Source organism: Esox lucius, chromosome 24, assembly GCF_011004845.1.
Source record: "Esox lucius isolate fEsoLuc1 chromosome 24, fEsoLuc1.pri, whole genome shotgun sequence".
NCBI lineage: Eukaryota > Metazoa > Chordata > Actinopteri > Esociformes > Esocidae > Esox > Esox lucius.
This window is the reverse complement of record NC_047592.1, coordinates 17,449,620-17,467,146: the sequence shown is the minus strand read 5'-3', so window position 1 is coordinate 17,467,146 and position 17,527 is coordinate 17,449,620. Positions and strand designations below refer to the sequence as shown.

At 42.5% G+C, this 17,527-nt stretch overlaps 1 long non-coding RNA gene across 1 annotated transcript; it reads right to left on the bottom strand.

The window, feature by feature from the left end:
- Positions 1 to 1,126: 1,126 nt before the first annotated feature.
- Positions 1,127 to 3,353, bottom strand: LOC105009507. Its single transcript, XR_827813.5, has 4 exons — positions 2,981 to 3,353; positions 2,523 to 2,637; positions 2,214 to 2,297; positions 1,127 to 1,689 (listed from the first exon to the last, which is right to left on the bottom strand). It is a non-coding gene; the product is annotated as an uncharacterized LOC105009507 (long non-coding RNA).
- Between the last annotated feature and the right edge of the window lie 14,174 nt (positions 3,354 to 17,527).

Sequence of the window (17,527 nt, the reverse complement as noted above, 5' to 3'; positions counted from 1 at the left end):
CAGAGAATGCTTTTGCTGTAGTATTCTTTCGGATATTCTTTTTTTATACTATGTTACTATGTTATACATTACTATGATGTGCAGGAGATAATGCAGGAGATAATGCAAGCCTTCCTGTGTCCTTGAATGCTTTTATTGCAAAATGTGGAAAATGTGAACCCTGGTCCATGGTCACAGGAAAAGATTTGGTCAGGGGGTGCTGATTATGGTTGATTGCATGGTGGAGTTGAGCGGATATACGAACGACGCATGCCCATTTGCCAGAACGATGCGCGCCTGGCAACCAAAAAAGGACTATCCATATGTACTGATGGACCGAATCTAGTGATTTTTGGAATCAAGAATGTATGCAAACAGTTATTTTACTCTACATATTATCTGGACTATATATTGTGGTAGAAGAAAGGAAAACAAGGCAGGTAAATGGTACTCCTAGTTACTTGTAAGAATCCCAATATACCATTTATTTTGTTTGATATAATTAGACAGTGTTTTTTACCTGAAATACATACCCTGGCCACACATTTTGTGATTATAGGAAGTAGTAACTCCCTGATTTGTGAACCACAAATTGGGCTAATAAACCCAGAAAATAATACAAACAGTAAGTTGAATCTTTTTTTTCATCTCTAGGCTGGTAGGAAGCACTACAAAATCAATAGATACTTGGGTTTATATCTGATTGTCAGAGTGATTAGTCTGAAAAGTCAAATTCACTTGAGGGAACCACCAAAAAGCCTTGATAAGGCAACTCCACCCAAAAAGTAAAGATGTCTCTTCCGATTCTCATGGATGACAAGTGATGATTGTGTTGCTGTTGCCTCCAGCCTTGCTTTTATTTCTTTGTTAGTTTGAATCAGTGTAGATTTGTCAAACAGAACTTGCACTGGTTCTCAACACACGCGTCAAGTTTTCTGCTCTCTTGGAGATGTATGTTGCTCACATGTGCAATTCTGTATATGCACCACATTTGGCACTAATCTGGCACATTAGAGAGTGGTGTGTAGAATAGTTTTCCACAGTATGCTAGAACATTTCTGGTCTACACTTCGCCATCTACTGGACAGGTTGTGGTAATTCTTTCCCACATAAAGAGACAGAGATGAGTAAACCACACAAAGAATGGTACTTTGAATAAAACACATTTTATGTAAGAGGAACATTACATTTTTCTTGACCGCTAAATTGCTCTTACTTTTAATAAGCCTCCTAATCAGATAACAGGTATGTATTACTACTAGGTTTTCACAGTCATAATAAAAAAAAAATTCATGACAAACTCTACAAGTTACTCATTTGTGACATCAACAGAAACATATGTATTATTCATCAGGACAGTAAGATGAGGTCTGTGTAAAGTTATTTACATCTGACATTTCAGTAATTCTGCAGGCTGTTATTCTCTAACTTGTTAATTTGTCGTACAATGTGAGAAAAATACAAATCAAGTTAAATATACAGTATATATTTGAATAAATCCCACTTCAATAACATTCTTGCAATTATTGTAATACTACAGTCTTCATTTTTTCTTGTTAGGATCTTCCATTCAAGATTGGCCTGTCCACATTGCTCAGCTTCAGAGACAAACTATTAGAGGCATAGCAGGGGGTTTGGTACAGTTTTGGGTGCACAGAAATGAGTGGCCAGTGGGGAAAGAATCACGAGTGTTGATTCTAATCACATTTTCTGTAATAGAGAAACAAGTGTTTTCATTAACCCTAAGTTACATTGCAAAAGTTGAAAAGGAAAGTTTTAAATGTGGAACAGAAGCGTTCAATTTGCAGTGGTCTCTTAAATGTAACCCTTCTGTTCCTCACTCAAAACCTTCCTTTTAAACATTTTTGGAAAGGAAAGAAAAAGGTTCAGTGGTCTCTTAATTTTATCCGGAGCTATATATATATATATACATATATATATATATATGCTCTGATTACACTCCTCGCCACTGCAATGACTGCAGAAAATAGCCAATGAAGAAAACAGGCTAGGATTTGAGTTAGAATAGATAACATTTATGGCATAAAAATATTGTACACTGTTAAACAACATTTATATGTAATTTGAGAATACCAAATATAGTCAATATGCCAAGGAAACACAGAAGCAGAAAACAGCCAATTTTATTTTATTGATTTGTTTTGTCATACAAACACATTTACTGAAATAACGTAACTCATTAACAACAATGTATAAAACATCCATGAACTTACATTTTGATTTGTCCGTTGTTTAGTCCTGTTACGAAGCTCCCATTTGGGGTAAGACAGACTGATCTTCCTTTCTTCGACATCACACTGGGGTAGTGGGGAGAAATCATTTAAATATTTTCAGGTGAATGAATATGAGTTTTCTCATTGTATAATATGGTGGTTCAGGCCTGTTGGGTTGTAATATATGCCAAATATACCACGACTAATGGCGATATGTAAGAACAGCCCTTAGCCATGGCATATTGACCATATACCATATCTCCCCATGCCTTAATGCTTAAGTTATGATAGGTTGATTTAACAACTCACATTACATTTTCCTTGGAGCAGTATGCACGAGGAGGGTACCGTTTACAGTGAATGACTAAATTAGGGTGTATATAATCCACTGTTTTAGCGCAGCGGCACTGAACTAAAGGTATCCCTGTGGACAAGAAAGAGAAAGTCAAACAACCTGCGAGGTACACATTAAAATAAGATGTCTAACACAGTTTTAATGTTTTAGGGGACCCTATTGATCATAAAAAATAAGTAAACAGACACACAATAAATACCATAATTTGTACCTATATTCAAGAATTCTTGTTAGATACATTACAGTTAATTCAAAGGACTGGATTATATCAGTTGTGCAGATGATTCATGGTATTGAAATGTAACGGGTAGTTGGCCCACAGTCACAAGTACAGCTTATTCAAGAATACAATACAACATGCTACAATCTTTTTATCCAGGCACAGATCATTATTTCATTGTAAGCCAGTTACCTTCAGTCATGTAGATGTCTGTGCTGAGGAGGAAACCGATTAAAACCACTCCAGCTTTCATGATGGACTTGACTCTCAACTGTGTGAGCAATGACCTCGACTTTTCTTGATCCTGTTGGCTGTATGTGCGGTGTAGCTGTGTTCTTTCAGACTCAAATGCATGTGTTAGAAGGTACTACAAAAAGCCAGCCGCAGTTTTCGTTCCTCTGCAGATGCAAGTGAATGCCTCTGTGTAACAATGAGTCTTTGGAGAGTGGATGTTCTTAACTTATCTGCTGCAGCCAAATACAGTCTCTGAGGCAATAAAAGTGACTCAAGCATACATGTCAAAATGTAATCTCTTTCTCACACACACACCCACCCGCAAATCATCCAACCCCCTCACGTTTTACGCAGTTAAATAGCAGCCCATCAGATCTTCACCAAAAAAAGAAATGATCCTTTTTAGGACTTTCCTTCCTGTTTCATCTCTCAAATAAAAGGAACGTACATTAAAGCCAGACTTCACTCTGAATCGGCGCCTCGTGTTAGCCTTTCATGCAGTAAAGTTAACTGTTATGGTGTAAGCACAATGCTTTTTAGTTTCCACACGCAGTCCACAAACACTTGAAAATGCGCACATTTAATACAGACATTATGGCCCACATGTAATAATATACATGCCCGCTCATTTTAAGATGCCCATCAAAATTAAAATTCAGGCTATGCAACTGTTATAGTCAAATTCCCTTACATCTATTTACCAGACGTATTCAGTAATGATAATGGTCACATTTCTAACAAGAAAAAATAATAAACATAATATGCAACCAAGGCCAAATTACGACAAACAAAAGATGAATTCATTACATTAGTAACTTAATCGTTATAGATCTTAGTGAAACTGAATATAAAGAGATTACTTTCTTACTTTTCCTTGTGGTTCTTAAAATTACGAATGAAATATGATGTTGTTGCATATTTTTTTATTCACACGGTCCAGTTCAAAGTCCTTGTATCCAAACGATACTATTTGTGGAGCTCGACTAACGTTACTGTCTGCCATGTTTGGCACGGTTTGAATTGTGCAGCGTTAAAGGCCCATACACTGATTAGTGCTGCTGATGTCACACCATATAAAATAATTGTATTGCTGTTTGTTTATTTATATAAGTTCAAGTCATTGTCGAGTCTTCCACTTCAAGTCAAATCTCAAGTAACTTGTTCTCAAGTCAAAGTCAAGTCAAGTCATTTTCATACTTTAATCAAGCAAGTCACAAGTCCTGAATATTGTGACTCGAGTCTGACTCGAGTCAAGTCATGTGACTCGAGTCCCCCACCTCTGTATTTCCACGTCGCGGTTTATCTCTTTGTGTAATTTTAACAGGGCAGACATCTTGATCAACCAATGTCTGAAAGATGTCAATTGAGCCATGTGAGAATTTTTTATTGCAATTATTGTTAGCATAACACTACTCACATGAGAGGGAACATAACATTTGTAGCTTGTCTTATTTGTCCATTAGCCCAGGGGTTAGGAATACAAGTGTGAATCCCTAGTGTTGAATCCTAGCCCAGGGTAATCAAACTGTATACAGGCTAAGCTAGCCAAGGGCTGTTCTTAGACTGGGACGAAGATAGCCCTTGGCTAAGATAGCCTGTGGTTAGGAATAATGCGAAAAGGCCTAAGGTGCTTATAAAAGAGACCATGTGGCTATACACTCACCTAAAGGATTATTAGGAAAACCTGTTCAATTTCTCATTAATGCAATTATCTAATCAACCAATCACATGGCAGTTGCTTCAATGCATTTAGGGGTGTGGTTCTGGTCAAGACAATCTCCTGAACTCCAAACTGAATGTCAGAATGGGAAAGAAAGGTGATTTAAGCAATTTTGAGTGTGGCATGGTTGTTGGTGCCAGACAGGCCGGTATGAGTATTTCACTGCTCAGTTACTGGGATTTTCACGCACAACCATTTCTAGGGTTTACAAAGAATGGGGTGAAAAGGGAAAAACATCCAGTATGCGGCAGTCCTGTGGGTGAAGATGCCTTGTTGATGCTGGAGGTCAGAGGAGAATGGGCCGACTGATTCAAGCTGATAGAAGAGCAACTTTGACTGAAATAACCACTCGTTACAACCGAGGTATGCAGCAAAGCATTTGTGAAGCCACAACACGCACAACCTTGAGGTGGATGGACTACAACAAGCAGAAGACCCCACCGGGTACCACTCATCTCCACAAATAGGAAAATAGGCTACAGTTTGCACAAGCTCACCAAAATTGGACAGTTGAAGACTGGAAGAATGTGGCCTGGTCTGATGAGTCTCGATTTCTGTTGAGACATTCAGATGGTAGAGTCAGAATTTGGCGTAAACAGAATGAGAACATGGATCATGCCTTGTTACCATTGTGCAGGCTGGTGGTGGTTGTGTAATGGTGTGGGGGATGTTTTCTTGGCACACTTTAGGCCCCTTAGTGCCAATTGGGCATCGTTTAAATGCCACGGCCTACCTGAGCATTGTTTCTGACCATGTCCATCCCTTTATGACCACCATGTACCCATCCTCTGATGGCCACTTCCAGCAGGATAATGCACCATGTCACAAAGCTCGAATCATTTCAAATTGGTTTCTTGAACATGACAATGAGTTCACTGTACTGAAATGCCCCCCACAGTCACCAGATTTCAACCCAATAGAGCATCTTTGGGATGTGGTGGAACGGGAGCTTCGTGCCCTGGATGTGCATCCCACAAATCTCCATCAACTGCAAGATGCAATCCTATCAATATGGGCCAATATTCCTAAAGAATGCTTTCAGCACCTTGTTGAATCAATGCCACATGGAATTAAGGCAGTTCTGAAGGCGAAAGGGGGTCAAACACAGTATTAGTATGGTGTTCCTAATAATCCTTTAGGTGAGTGTATGTTCAGAAGGTACTGCTTTAAGACTGTGCTGCCCCTAGGGCTGATTGCAGCATTAGAAGTGATGTCTAGGATACAGTCCGAATGGGTTTGAGTTGGGCAGTCATCGTAGAGGTCGGTTGAGCTTGCGGAGAGATTGCCCTTGATGACTACATTATACATTATAGTCCATTCATGTTTTTTGTGGAAGGAACAAACAAATGCTGAATAGTGTAAAATAATTGTGTTAAATTGCTATATAATATCTTGAAAATCAAAAGATATTATTGTAAGTTGGTTTAAAAAGTGAAAAATAAAGATGTGGATTTGGGATCAAATTGTCTCTATGCATGCCTTAAAAGCTATTGACAGGAGAACTAAATGTTCACTAAATTCATTCAATTAGCTTTACTTCAAGAAAGTATGGAGAGTTGGTTTGAATTGTTATGGTAATTTTTAACTAAGGTACATTTGAGAAATGTCTGTCTTTCCATTTGGCTGATATGTAGATCTTTACTTTGATTGTGACACACGTCTGTATAATATCAGAGGATTAACAGGTATTTGGGCCATGTCCTCCTGCCTAGAAGAAGGGTATCAGTCTTTTGTTCCTCAGGAATGTGGTCCTTGGGGGGAGTAAGGTCAGTTGGCCCCTTTGGGTAAACACAACAGTAAACATTATGGCAGGAAGGATAAGGTGGGGGAAAATAGCATTTGACTTGTGTGATCGAACAAAGGGAATGTGTTTGATTGACATGAGACAGATGGCAGCATCTTACCACACCCCTTTTTCTATGTAATAAATACTGTCGAAATGATGTTTTTATTTAGAGACTATTCACTGTTACTTTGTAACCTGCGTATTCTCTCCTTGCAAGTTTTATTAAAACCGTTTATTGCACAATTGATTTCTCCTGTCTTACCTACCATTTTCATAGAACTGTTTTGCACTTTAGATATTGCCATCACATTTTGGGGGCACGTCCGGGATCCTAATCCTGATTGGTTCGAGTCCCTTTCCTAACAGGTTTAACCGTGCATGGCCAGAGAAAGCTCTGGAATTCTAGTATCGTCCAGAAAAGGCTTATCCTTTGACGGGCTGAGAAAGAGTGCCTGACGGGAGCTGTGACTCGTGCCTCATCAGTACAGGTTTCCTGTGGAAATTGAATTTGGAGGTAAGAACGCAATACGATTAGTGGTTAGACCGCGGTTTAAAAACTTAAAGTTGGACTTTATAGTTAATATCTGCAGTAAAAGGTTGGACCTTTTATAATATCTCATTTGTGGGCTGACGAGCTCAACAACGCATGCTGGGCACGTTGGCTGAGGTAAACTAGATTTACTGGGTAAATCTGGAACATGGGGAAGTGCGCCAGTAAACCTTTGCCGGTCTCTCGTGTTTACGCTGGACCGGCAAAAATGATCACTGACGTTTATGGTGTTTGGACATGTGAACAATGTTTCTTTGAGTGTTATTAGATTTTTCCGGCGACTGGCGTTTTCGTTCGGTGATGGATGCGCGGCCTATCGGGCTGATTGGAGGTAGATGGACGTGGTAACGTATGGAAGTTGCAGGAGGCATGATGTGAAGTTGTTTGGAAGGCGTAGGCTACGGTGTGTAGACAGTGTGGAGTGATGGAAGCTTTGGGAAAGTTTGTGTGGAGTATATTGATCTGTGATGTAGTTTTTTTTGCTCAGGTTAGATGGCTCGTTCTCCTCTGATCGCCCGTCACCCCACCCCGCGGAGTTCAGCTGGACCGATCGGTGGGTCTCCTTGGAGGCCCGCTCAGGACACTGCATCGTTGGAGTCATACAGTCGACGTGGCCAAGCTCTGTGGACCTTTTCGTTGTGAACGTGGAAATGCTGTGGGCCGCTGGAGGCCGTTTTCTGCTCCGCTTTGGAAGTGTTGAGCATGTCTACGCGTTTCAAGAAAAGTTCCAAAAGTGGGGAGTTGTACACACCAGGTGTACACATCTGTAATCTCCGGTGTTTGTGGCTGAGACCAAAGAAGACTACAGACCCGGGGTTGAGGAAGAGACTGTGCTAACCGCTACGTTAAAGTTATGAAGCTACCACTAGACATTCGACTGGACATTGGATTTGGGAAGATGCCTGTGTGAATCAAGACAACGGCTGATGTATTGTTCCCGCAAGAATTGAGACAGTTTCGGTTTCTCTTTGGCCTCGCCATGAGCGATCCAACGGGAACACGCAGGAACGCTGAACCGCCTGGGGGAGGTGTGCGGACGGTCAGACAGGAGACGGACCAGGGGGAGCATCAACCGGTGAGATTGTTCCTTAATACAGTTTTCATATGCTTTAGTAAACAATGTGGTTGGTTTTTGTAAGTCAGATTTGATGGTTTTGTGGAATTTGATAGATGGATTTGAGAAAGTATGGTGACTATAAGTTTTTTTGGAGTATTGCAGTCAGGGCGGCTGTAGTTAGAAAAAATTTTGTTTCCGTGTCCTGACACCCATTCCCGTGCAGCTAACCTATTGCATTGCGATTGGTGCTGGATTATAAGCAGTTGGTCTGCGTGATTGAGTATAGCGTGCTCCTGTATATAATGGTTTTGGATGTTAAGTGTGAATATGTTTAGTTGTGGTCGGCCTAGTAAATGTATAATTTACGTTTACATTTTGGTATTCCCTGTGCACGGGGGTTCCGATTGGCTGCATATGTGTATGTGTTCGAGGTTGGTGTTAACTTGGACGTTTTGTAATCGCAATGTTTTGTTTTGTTTGGTGTGCGTTTGGGTGAACGCGTTGTTAATATGGTTATTATGCGAGGCCTACTCTTTTGGCTTTTGCCTTTGTGCTGAAATTGTGAAATTGAATTTGCCTTCTAGTGTTGTGCTGATGGCTGGCACACGTGGGAGTGTTAGCCTGCTGACTTAGGTGTTTGAGACAATATAGTCCTAAATTTAGTTAGAGGGATAGATTGGAAATTGGTATAATGATGATTCTGTGATTTGGTAAAATATGGTTTCGTAATGAGGGGTTAAAATAGTGTTTTCTCTCTCCTTGTATGGAGTGGGATGCAGACTATAGCGAATTCAGCCAATATAGTCATAGCCTGCAAAAGAGGGTAAAATGACTACGGCTCGTTTATTCCCCAAATAGCCAAAGCCTGTTTATTCCCCGTTTAAATAAACCCGTAAAATTAGACGTCCTATTTTAAATGCTAAATTGAGTTTGGTTAAATAATATAGTTTCTCTTATAAGTATTTTCCAACGATAACTGGGATAATACTTGTGTTTTTAAAACCAGCGCCTGCTACTCGTTCATGTAATTTAAATTCTGGAATGGTACATTAGTGAACAAATAGGGTATTGATGTAACGGTGTTTAAGGCCTACATTGAGTTTCCTTTGGATTACTTATTGTACCTTGATTATAGTGACATCATAAATCTGTTTTCTGCCTGGAGTGCCATTCTTAAGAGTTTCTTAATTTCCACCCTAATGTTGAGTTGTTGTATAGATAATGATAAGCACATTTTTACAAACTGCGAAAATATTAGATAGGTTGGACACTAAATCTAAAATCTTCAGTTAACGAATGATGTAGGCTAAATTGATAGTATGGTCTGGGGACCATAAACAAACATTTGGCCTTGTTAATGGCTCACCATACATGTGTGGAGCTCAGAGCTTCAGGAAGGGTGGGCAGGTCCACTGGGATGGCTTCTGCCACCCTTAACATTATATCAAGGTACGTAGCATATTACTAAGGGTTAAATTCGAGTGTTCAGCCTGTTCTCACCCATGGTAATTTTAACAACACAAGCATGTTCAGTTTTGGGATGATAAAACATTAAGTGAAAGCTAAATAAGTTTTCCTTTCGGTTGCTTTAATGTTTCCATTTATGATTTCGAATCAAATTGTAGTAAGGGTGGAGACCTTAAGTCATCCAACATTGTTAATTGCTAGAACAAATTAGATGTCTTTGCATGAGAAATGCATGGTAGTAGCGATTTTGGCAGTCCGACACTATTTTGAATGACATAGACTTACATCTAAAATTGAGTAAATTCCCTAGACTTTAGGAGGTAAATTGAGTCATTATGTTTGTTGGTCTCAACTTAGTTTAGCCATTGCCTGTGGAAATGCTAATTTTGATATGCTAATTTGGGAGATGTTTCAATATGTTTCCTTCACACGAGCAACAGTGTGGTGTAATCGTTTTTTTGGTTTTCGACTTTTTATTGAATGCATGTTAGAATTTTATTTTTATTTTTGGTCCTGTAATGGTTCTGCTTTCAAGCTTGGAGTCATTTTCCGTTGACTCTGTCTTGAAAGCAGGGGGGATTGTATGAAATGATTATCTATGATGAAAAAGAGTTGAACTTAGAGTTCAAAGCAAATTAAATAGGTACTTAAAGAAGTTACGTGAATAATCTAGTTTGTCTAATTGGGTTTTTGAAAAGTATGTTTTATTCGAAATCTAACATGGTTATGGTTGAATGGAATACATCTTAGCATTTTGGAATGGTTTAGCTAAGCAATAACTAATTTGATGGGTGTGTTACTGTTCAGTTAGTTTAATATTTGATTAGAAGTAATCATATTAATCTCATGCATTATGGAATAAGTGGGTAGAAACGTGCAGGGAGCACATTTTGTTATTCCTTACATGTTTACTAAATTTTGCCATGTTTTAATTTGATATTGAGAAGATAATTCTGCATCAAGTTACATTTCTGGAAAACCAAGTTGAGAAGTCTTACATGGTCTAAATTGCATAAAGAGAGGTACAGACCCACTGTAGCACTCCCCTCACTGACAGAAAAAAAAACAGTTTGAGATGGATTTTAACAGACATTATCAAAATTGGGTATTCTAATTCTAATTAAATTGTTGTCCTAGTAGGCAATCATTGTAAAGTTAAGGGTTAACAGAGGTTTCTTTGAGGTGAATGATGAGAACAAAAAAAGTTTGTTTCACTATTGTCTGGCCTGGGTTGTTTCTCAAGATAACAACGGTGTCCCTTATTGATAAGGTGACCATTCTTCAAGACCAGGGTCTGTTCTTAGGTCAGTAGACCACCCCCCACTCCAGGGAGAGCCCTGAGGTGATAAAGGCGTAAAAGGGTCATGATTTATGACAGGATTTCAGAGTGTCTTTGATGTGCTAGGATAATAAGAAGAGACTTGGAGAATTCACACTGAGTTTCATCTTGTAGAGAAATTAGGCTAAATAACAGTTATGTTAGCTGACCTTCAAGATGGTGTGAAATGTTTTCATTTGCAATAAGGTATTTGATCCTTTATGTGAAACAATGGTGAATTTGATTGTAGTTCCGATACAACACAATCAGATGTAAATGATATAGGTGAACTGAGAATTGTTCATGAACTACTATTAGAGAATGGTACTTCAATATAAGCAAACTATATTAACTGATGATTTTTTGGAACAGTAATGAGAAATGTGAAATTGTGTTTTTCTGTTCTTTGTGTTGGTTGTTAAACCAACTATAGAAAAGAGTGGAATTGTTATTTTGCTACACTAGCAGAACAGAAGCACCAGAGATGTTAATGTTTTAACAATACTGTTACTGATTACAACTGTTCTAATCTATTTGGACAAAAGAAGTAGAGAGATATTGGAAATATAGGGTTTGAGTGTTTGATAGTGTGTGACTCTAATTTATCAGCGAGATGCAACAAGCTAATGATGTACTGTGCAGTTGCAATTAATTCACACATTCAGATACAGGACACTTGAAAGCGATTCGACAAGAGAGGACTTGTTGGTGCCCAGAGAGAGACTGAGCTTGGCTTAAAAGGACAGCTGTGAGGTGGCTGAGGTGAGATGGATCTCACAGACACACAGACAGACTATCCTACAGCTGAGAGAGGAGTCAACTCTAGGGCGCTGCACGTCTAGGTGCCGCACGTCTACAGGATGCTGAGTTCCTGTGAGGCTGAGGAGACCAGCCCGGTTTTGGCTCCGCCCACCTCCAGCTCTTCCTCTTCGGAGGAGGCGGTCGCGCCCCCCAAGGACAGGAGTGTCGACCCCCCCGGCAGTGAAGGAGAACTTATTTGCTGCCATCTCTGCTGCTGCCCGGCGCCTGCACTGAGCAGGGGCATCCCGTCCCTAGAAACCGCGCTGGTGTCCTCTCTGGTCCCGGGCTTGAGCACTTGGTCCAACAAGCGCCCCGCCCTGCCGTCTCTGAGGGACCGTGTCTCTGCCAGCTTGGCAGAGAAGCAGTACGCCCTCTCTGTGCAGTCTCTCGTGGCCTGCAACAACGTGGGCCTTCTTGCAGCGGCTGTGGTCGGGATGATGGAGGGTAGCACCTCGTTGTCCCCAGCTGAGGTGAGCGAGGTGGCGCGTGCTTCGGCGACCATCTTAAAGCTCACGCAGGCCAACTCCCTCTCGGCCGGACGCACTCTTCGGCGCTGCGGTCAATGAGGCCCTGGTGCACCAAAAGGACAGGGAGGAGTGGCTCAGACTGGGTCCCCTCTTGCCGGTCCCTTCCTTTTCTGCGGGGTCCTCTGTCCCTCCTGAGGCTTTGCGGAGGCCTGGGGGTCATCTGCGTTGCCAGACGCAGCATCGCCGTGCCAGGGTAGCGGGCACGTCTGAGCCGGACGAGGCACGCCCGTCACAGTGTGAGGTGTGGGAACCTTGCCCCAGAGGTCTTCCCCTTCGCCTCTTTCCCGCCGACAGAATGACAGGGGCCGGAAGGCCCCACCGTTTAAGATACGCCGTACTTGACTCTTTGGGGGGGGGAGTGTCCCTCGGACGCTTCCCCACCCTGTGTGCGTTTGGTGAGGAGCTCCTCTGTGTTGGTGAATAAAGTTGTGTGCTCACCTTATTTACCTGTGAGTGAGCCTTCATTACAGATGGCTGCTGTAGGCCTGGGTACGGTTAGTGAACGGTCTCCCTGCCCTCAGTCTCTGACTGAGGTCGGCGGTGCCCGACTCCATAAGTCTGTGGCCTCTGAGGTGGCTGGCCGGGGTGGGGGCCCGAGCAGTTTTTATTTGGGCGGAGCAAAGCTCTCTGCTTGCCCCACTGAGATATCAGGTCCGCTGTGCTCGGCTGCGCCACCTGCTGGAACCTCTGTCTCCTTGGTTACAGCTGTAACCGGTGGGGAGACGGACGGCCCAGATGGCGCATGTGTTGTCCTCTCCCTTTAGGGTTGGCCCCGCCTTGGGCGGGTTGGCTGTTCACGGAAAGCCCTCCCGCGGCTGTCGGGGCCGAGGACGTATACAATCAGTGGCTGGCCACGGCTCCCCGGGTGCGTGCTAGCCGCTCTCTCGGTTCTACTCAGAGTGGCATCGGCTATGCACTCTGCCGGGGTGGCTAGACAAGACGCTGAGGAAGGGGTACGCGCGGCAGTTTCATTGCCAGCCTCCCCCGTTCTCGGGGGTCGTAGAGACCGTCATGGCATCTCCTTTGAAGGTCGCTCTGCGGGCCTTTGCCCACGTTCGGCCATTATGCAAGGTGTCGGTGTACGCGGCCATGTCTCTCCTGGGCTAGATATCGTCGGACCACGTGGTGGTCCTGCTGGGCCTGCTACACATGAGAGGCCATCAATGCTAGTTCGCCCTCCTCCGTTTGGATCTGGTGCGCCACCGGTGGCAGATCAAGATCCCGGGCTCTCTGGAGCTGGCGTTCTGGAGAGACCCGCGCACTCTGCTGCGTGGGGTTCCCATGGGCAGAGTGTTGGTTCGGGTCCCTGTGTTTTCGGACACATCACTGGCGGACTGGGGCAGGACGTGCCAGTTGCGTTCAGTCAGAGGTGTGTGGCCTCCTTCTTAGGGCCCAATCAACTGGCTGGAGTTCGACACGATCAGATGCACGGCGGTCGCTTACGTGAACAGGCAGGGCCGGGTCAGGTCTCTGCCCCTCGACCTGTTGGCGGTGCAAATTTGGGAATGGGCGCACGTGCACCTCAGGTCCCTGAGGGCCCTTCACATTCCCGGAGAACTGAATGTGGGCACAGACTTGCTGTCTCAGGGAGGTCCCAGGTCCCAGGTAATAATTGTTTTTAAACTTTACAAACTCATGTTTCAGTAATGAGAACTAAAAAGTTGTGTATGTACAACGACAAACAACTAACTTAACTTTTACCTGGAGAGAAAAAATAAGACCTGCTTACCTTGTAGCCATCTTGAGTGTCACAGTCAATTATGTCCCTTCCAACAAAATTCCTTGAAAATGTAAGTTCCTAGAGGACTTAAACAATGATTTAAAATTGTTGCGGAGGATGAGAAAATTGGTCTTAGACACATTTATATTCCTTATTATTGTCACTACATTTACCAATTATCACCAAATACCACATGTTTCTTTACTGTAAATGTTTATAGTTAAACATGCACTGAAGCTTTTTATTGTTTGTATTTTTTAATTATTAATATTTTCATCTCAAAGAACCCAAATCCAGTCATGGACACATTACGGCAGGGGTGGGCAATTAATTTTTACAAGGGGCCACATGAGAAACCTGAATTGTGTCAGAGGGCCACACCAACGATAACTTGAACTTAATTCTGTTTAACTTTATTCCATTGTAAAATGCACTAAATTATATATTTTGAATAGCTGGTACTGATAATCGGAAGAATAAAACAATTCTGCGAAATTGTGGTGTATAGGTCAAAAAAGAAAACAAAAGCAATTATTGAATCAGTGCAATTTTTACTTGTTAATCTCCACAAACAATGAAAAACAACAAGTTTATAGAAATACAGCAATACAACAAACAATAACTTGTAATGTTTTCCACCTCATTTTACCTCTTCAGTGAGAATGATGCAGTCTGTTCTGGGCTTGAACAAGGGCATTGAAATCTGGCTGAATGTCTGAGGTGGCTATGCGAAGGACAGCTGAGAGGTGGTCATCAGTGATAGAGGATCTGTGTTTGGATTTGTTGAACTTCATCACTGAGAATGTCTGTTCACGTACATAGGTAGATCCAAAGAGGACTAGAATCCCCTGAGCATGCCTCCTCAGGTGTGGAAAGTTCTTCTCTTTGAGGGAGGAGTAAAAGTCCAGCAGTGAGACTGACCTGAAGTGCTCTGCTCTGAAATCACCTCAATCTCTGCATGCAGTGCTTCTAACATGGTTGAGTACTTGTGGAAGTGATCGGCTGATCTTTTGGTTTCCTTTAGTGTTGGCAAGTGGGTCAGAATGTTGTCCTTCACTTGGCCTGAGATAAGCTGCAACTTTCTCATGAAAGCCTTCACTGCACTGTACATCTCGTGGGATGTTATGTCTTTTCTTAACACAGAAATCCTGAATCTGGTCTCTCAGGTCTCAGACACTTTTCAGTACTTTGCCAAGGCTGAGCCACCTGACAGTGCAGTGATAGCTTATGTCATCATGTTCAATCTCATTTTCCTCCAAAAATGCAACAAATTGTCTGTGATTTAATGCTCTCACTTGGATGAACTGTTTTAGTTACAGCATCAACGACATGGTTCATTTTTAACACTTTCTTGCATAACACTTCCTGATGTATAATACAATGCAAAAATGTCAATTTCTGCAAAGGGTTCATTTCTGTTACTTTATCCTGCATTCTCTTTAAAAGTCCAAAATTTTTCCCCGTCAGATTTGGACAACCTTTAAACCATCTGGACACCTGCCAGCTTGTCCCATTTCAGTCCTAACAAGTACAAACATGCATTTACCTCTTTGAACAAGTCATTACCAGTGGTTGTCCCTTACATTGACTGCATGGCTGTCAAATCCTCCCTGATTTGAAAGTCTGCAGTTATCCCACGTAAGATGATGAGGAGCTGGGCGGTGTCACGTACATCGCAGCTCTCATCCAAATCCAGAGAAAAGTAGTCAAAGTCGGCCGCTCTGTTCTTCAGCTGAAGCTCCAAGTTTCCAGCGATGTCCTCAACCCGCCTTGTTAAAGTGCGTCGGGAGAGTGACACGTTCTCACATGCGCCCTTTTTCTCCGGGCACAACAACGCAACTGAGTCCAATAAGCACTCCTTAATAAACTCTTAATAACCTGGCTAGCGTCACTTGTCGCTGTTTACCTTCACTCTCAGCTCACGCACGCATATACGTCCATACGTAAGTAATACAAATGTAACGCTTTTCAAAATAACATTTCCAAAGGCCGAAAACCAAAAACAGAAACACAAAGAAATGATTGTGTCAATTATTCGGTGGCCGAATTTTCGGTGCATTCCTATAATTTATGATGTGGCCCGCGGGCCGTAGTTTGCCCAGGTCTGCATTACGGTAATGAAAATGTTCCCCTTAAATGTGGAAAAATCTATAAAATGTGTATTTATGATGTCATTTGAAATCATGTGCAAAATATTACATCAAGGGATGTTTATAACTGTTTCCTTTTTATTTTGATAGCATTTACTTTTATCATCAAAATGCTTCATGACCCCTCATAAGTCAAATTTTGCGAGAATCACCCGCCTAGGGGGATTGGGACCACTCCACGTGTGGGGTGGCGGCCTCGGCCGCTCTGTTTAGGGGTGTGGGGGTGGAGGACATTTGTGTTGCCGCGTCTTGGGGGTCGCCGTTTGTCCGGTTTTACTTGCGTGACATGGCTGCAGGCACGTTGGCTCACTCTGTGCTCAGTGTGGCTGAGTCTGGGGTGTGAGTTGGATCTGTTGAGCTACTGGGACGGTGCATTTGACATGGGTCCGTCCGTTGTTCTGGTGTGCCTGAGCGATTTTGTGTGTGACGCTCGCATTGTATGAGCTTGAGTGTCTACTTGTGCGCTGAGTCCGGGTCTCAGCGTGTTCTCTGGGCTGGCCTCGGACACTCTGATTCAGTTGAGACTGATTGAGGAGGTACTAGATGGGTTGGTGCCGTAAGTACATTAGTTTGGGGGCTGTGGGTCAGCGCGCAACCGTATGTGCTTAGTGTGAGCCGGATGGAAGCGGTTCAGTATCGTGGTTTTTCCACGCCTGGGCCGTCCTGTTTGGCACTTATCTCTTTGGTGAGGTGGGTGATCGGCAGGGAGTACATCTTGGGCTGCTTGCTTTGCCCTAAACCAATAGGAGCGAAGCCCCTATGGGCAAAGCTTCACGATATAGAACGATAGTTACTTTTGTAACCCCAGTTCTATGAGTGGAGCGTCGCCCATAGGGTTCATGCCCTGACCAGTCACTGACTGCTTTTCTCGTGAAGAAAGGTATGTCGGGAGACAGCCATGGGGGCAGATGGCCATGAGAGGTGTGATTTGCATATTTACATTTTCAGCACCTGCCTATTGACAGAGGGGTAAACCAATAGGAGCAAAGCCCCTATGGGTGACGCTCCACTCATAGAACTGGGGTTACTAAAGTAACCATCGTTCACCTTTTTATCATGTAGCCTACCTTATATCGTACTTACTTAATTTCAAGAGCACAATTCAAAACCAAAACCATATTCTAAATTCCTATCAAACTCCGTACATTTCCATGTTAAAATGTACGAGACAAAGTCATCAAAACATGTGTGCAAACATCGTTAAGCTAGCAATAACAGCTCTAAACTTTAAACTTTTAAAGGTTTACTAACCTTCCCTGAATCGTCTACCTACTGTAGGCTGGAACTACATATCTTATTCAGAATGCCAGTTTGTCATTACGCCTACTAGATAACCTAACAATAATCTAGTTGTTTTGTTTGCCCTATATGTTAGCCAGATGCCAATTGACGATACCAGGGGTATTCAA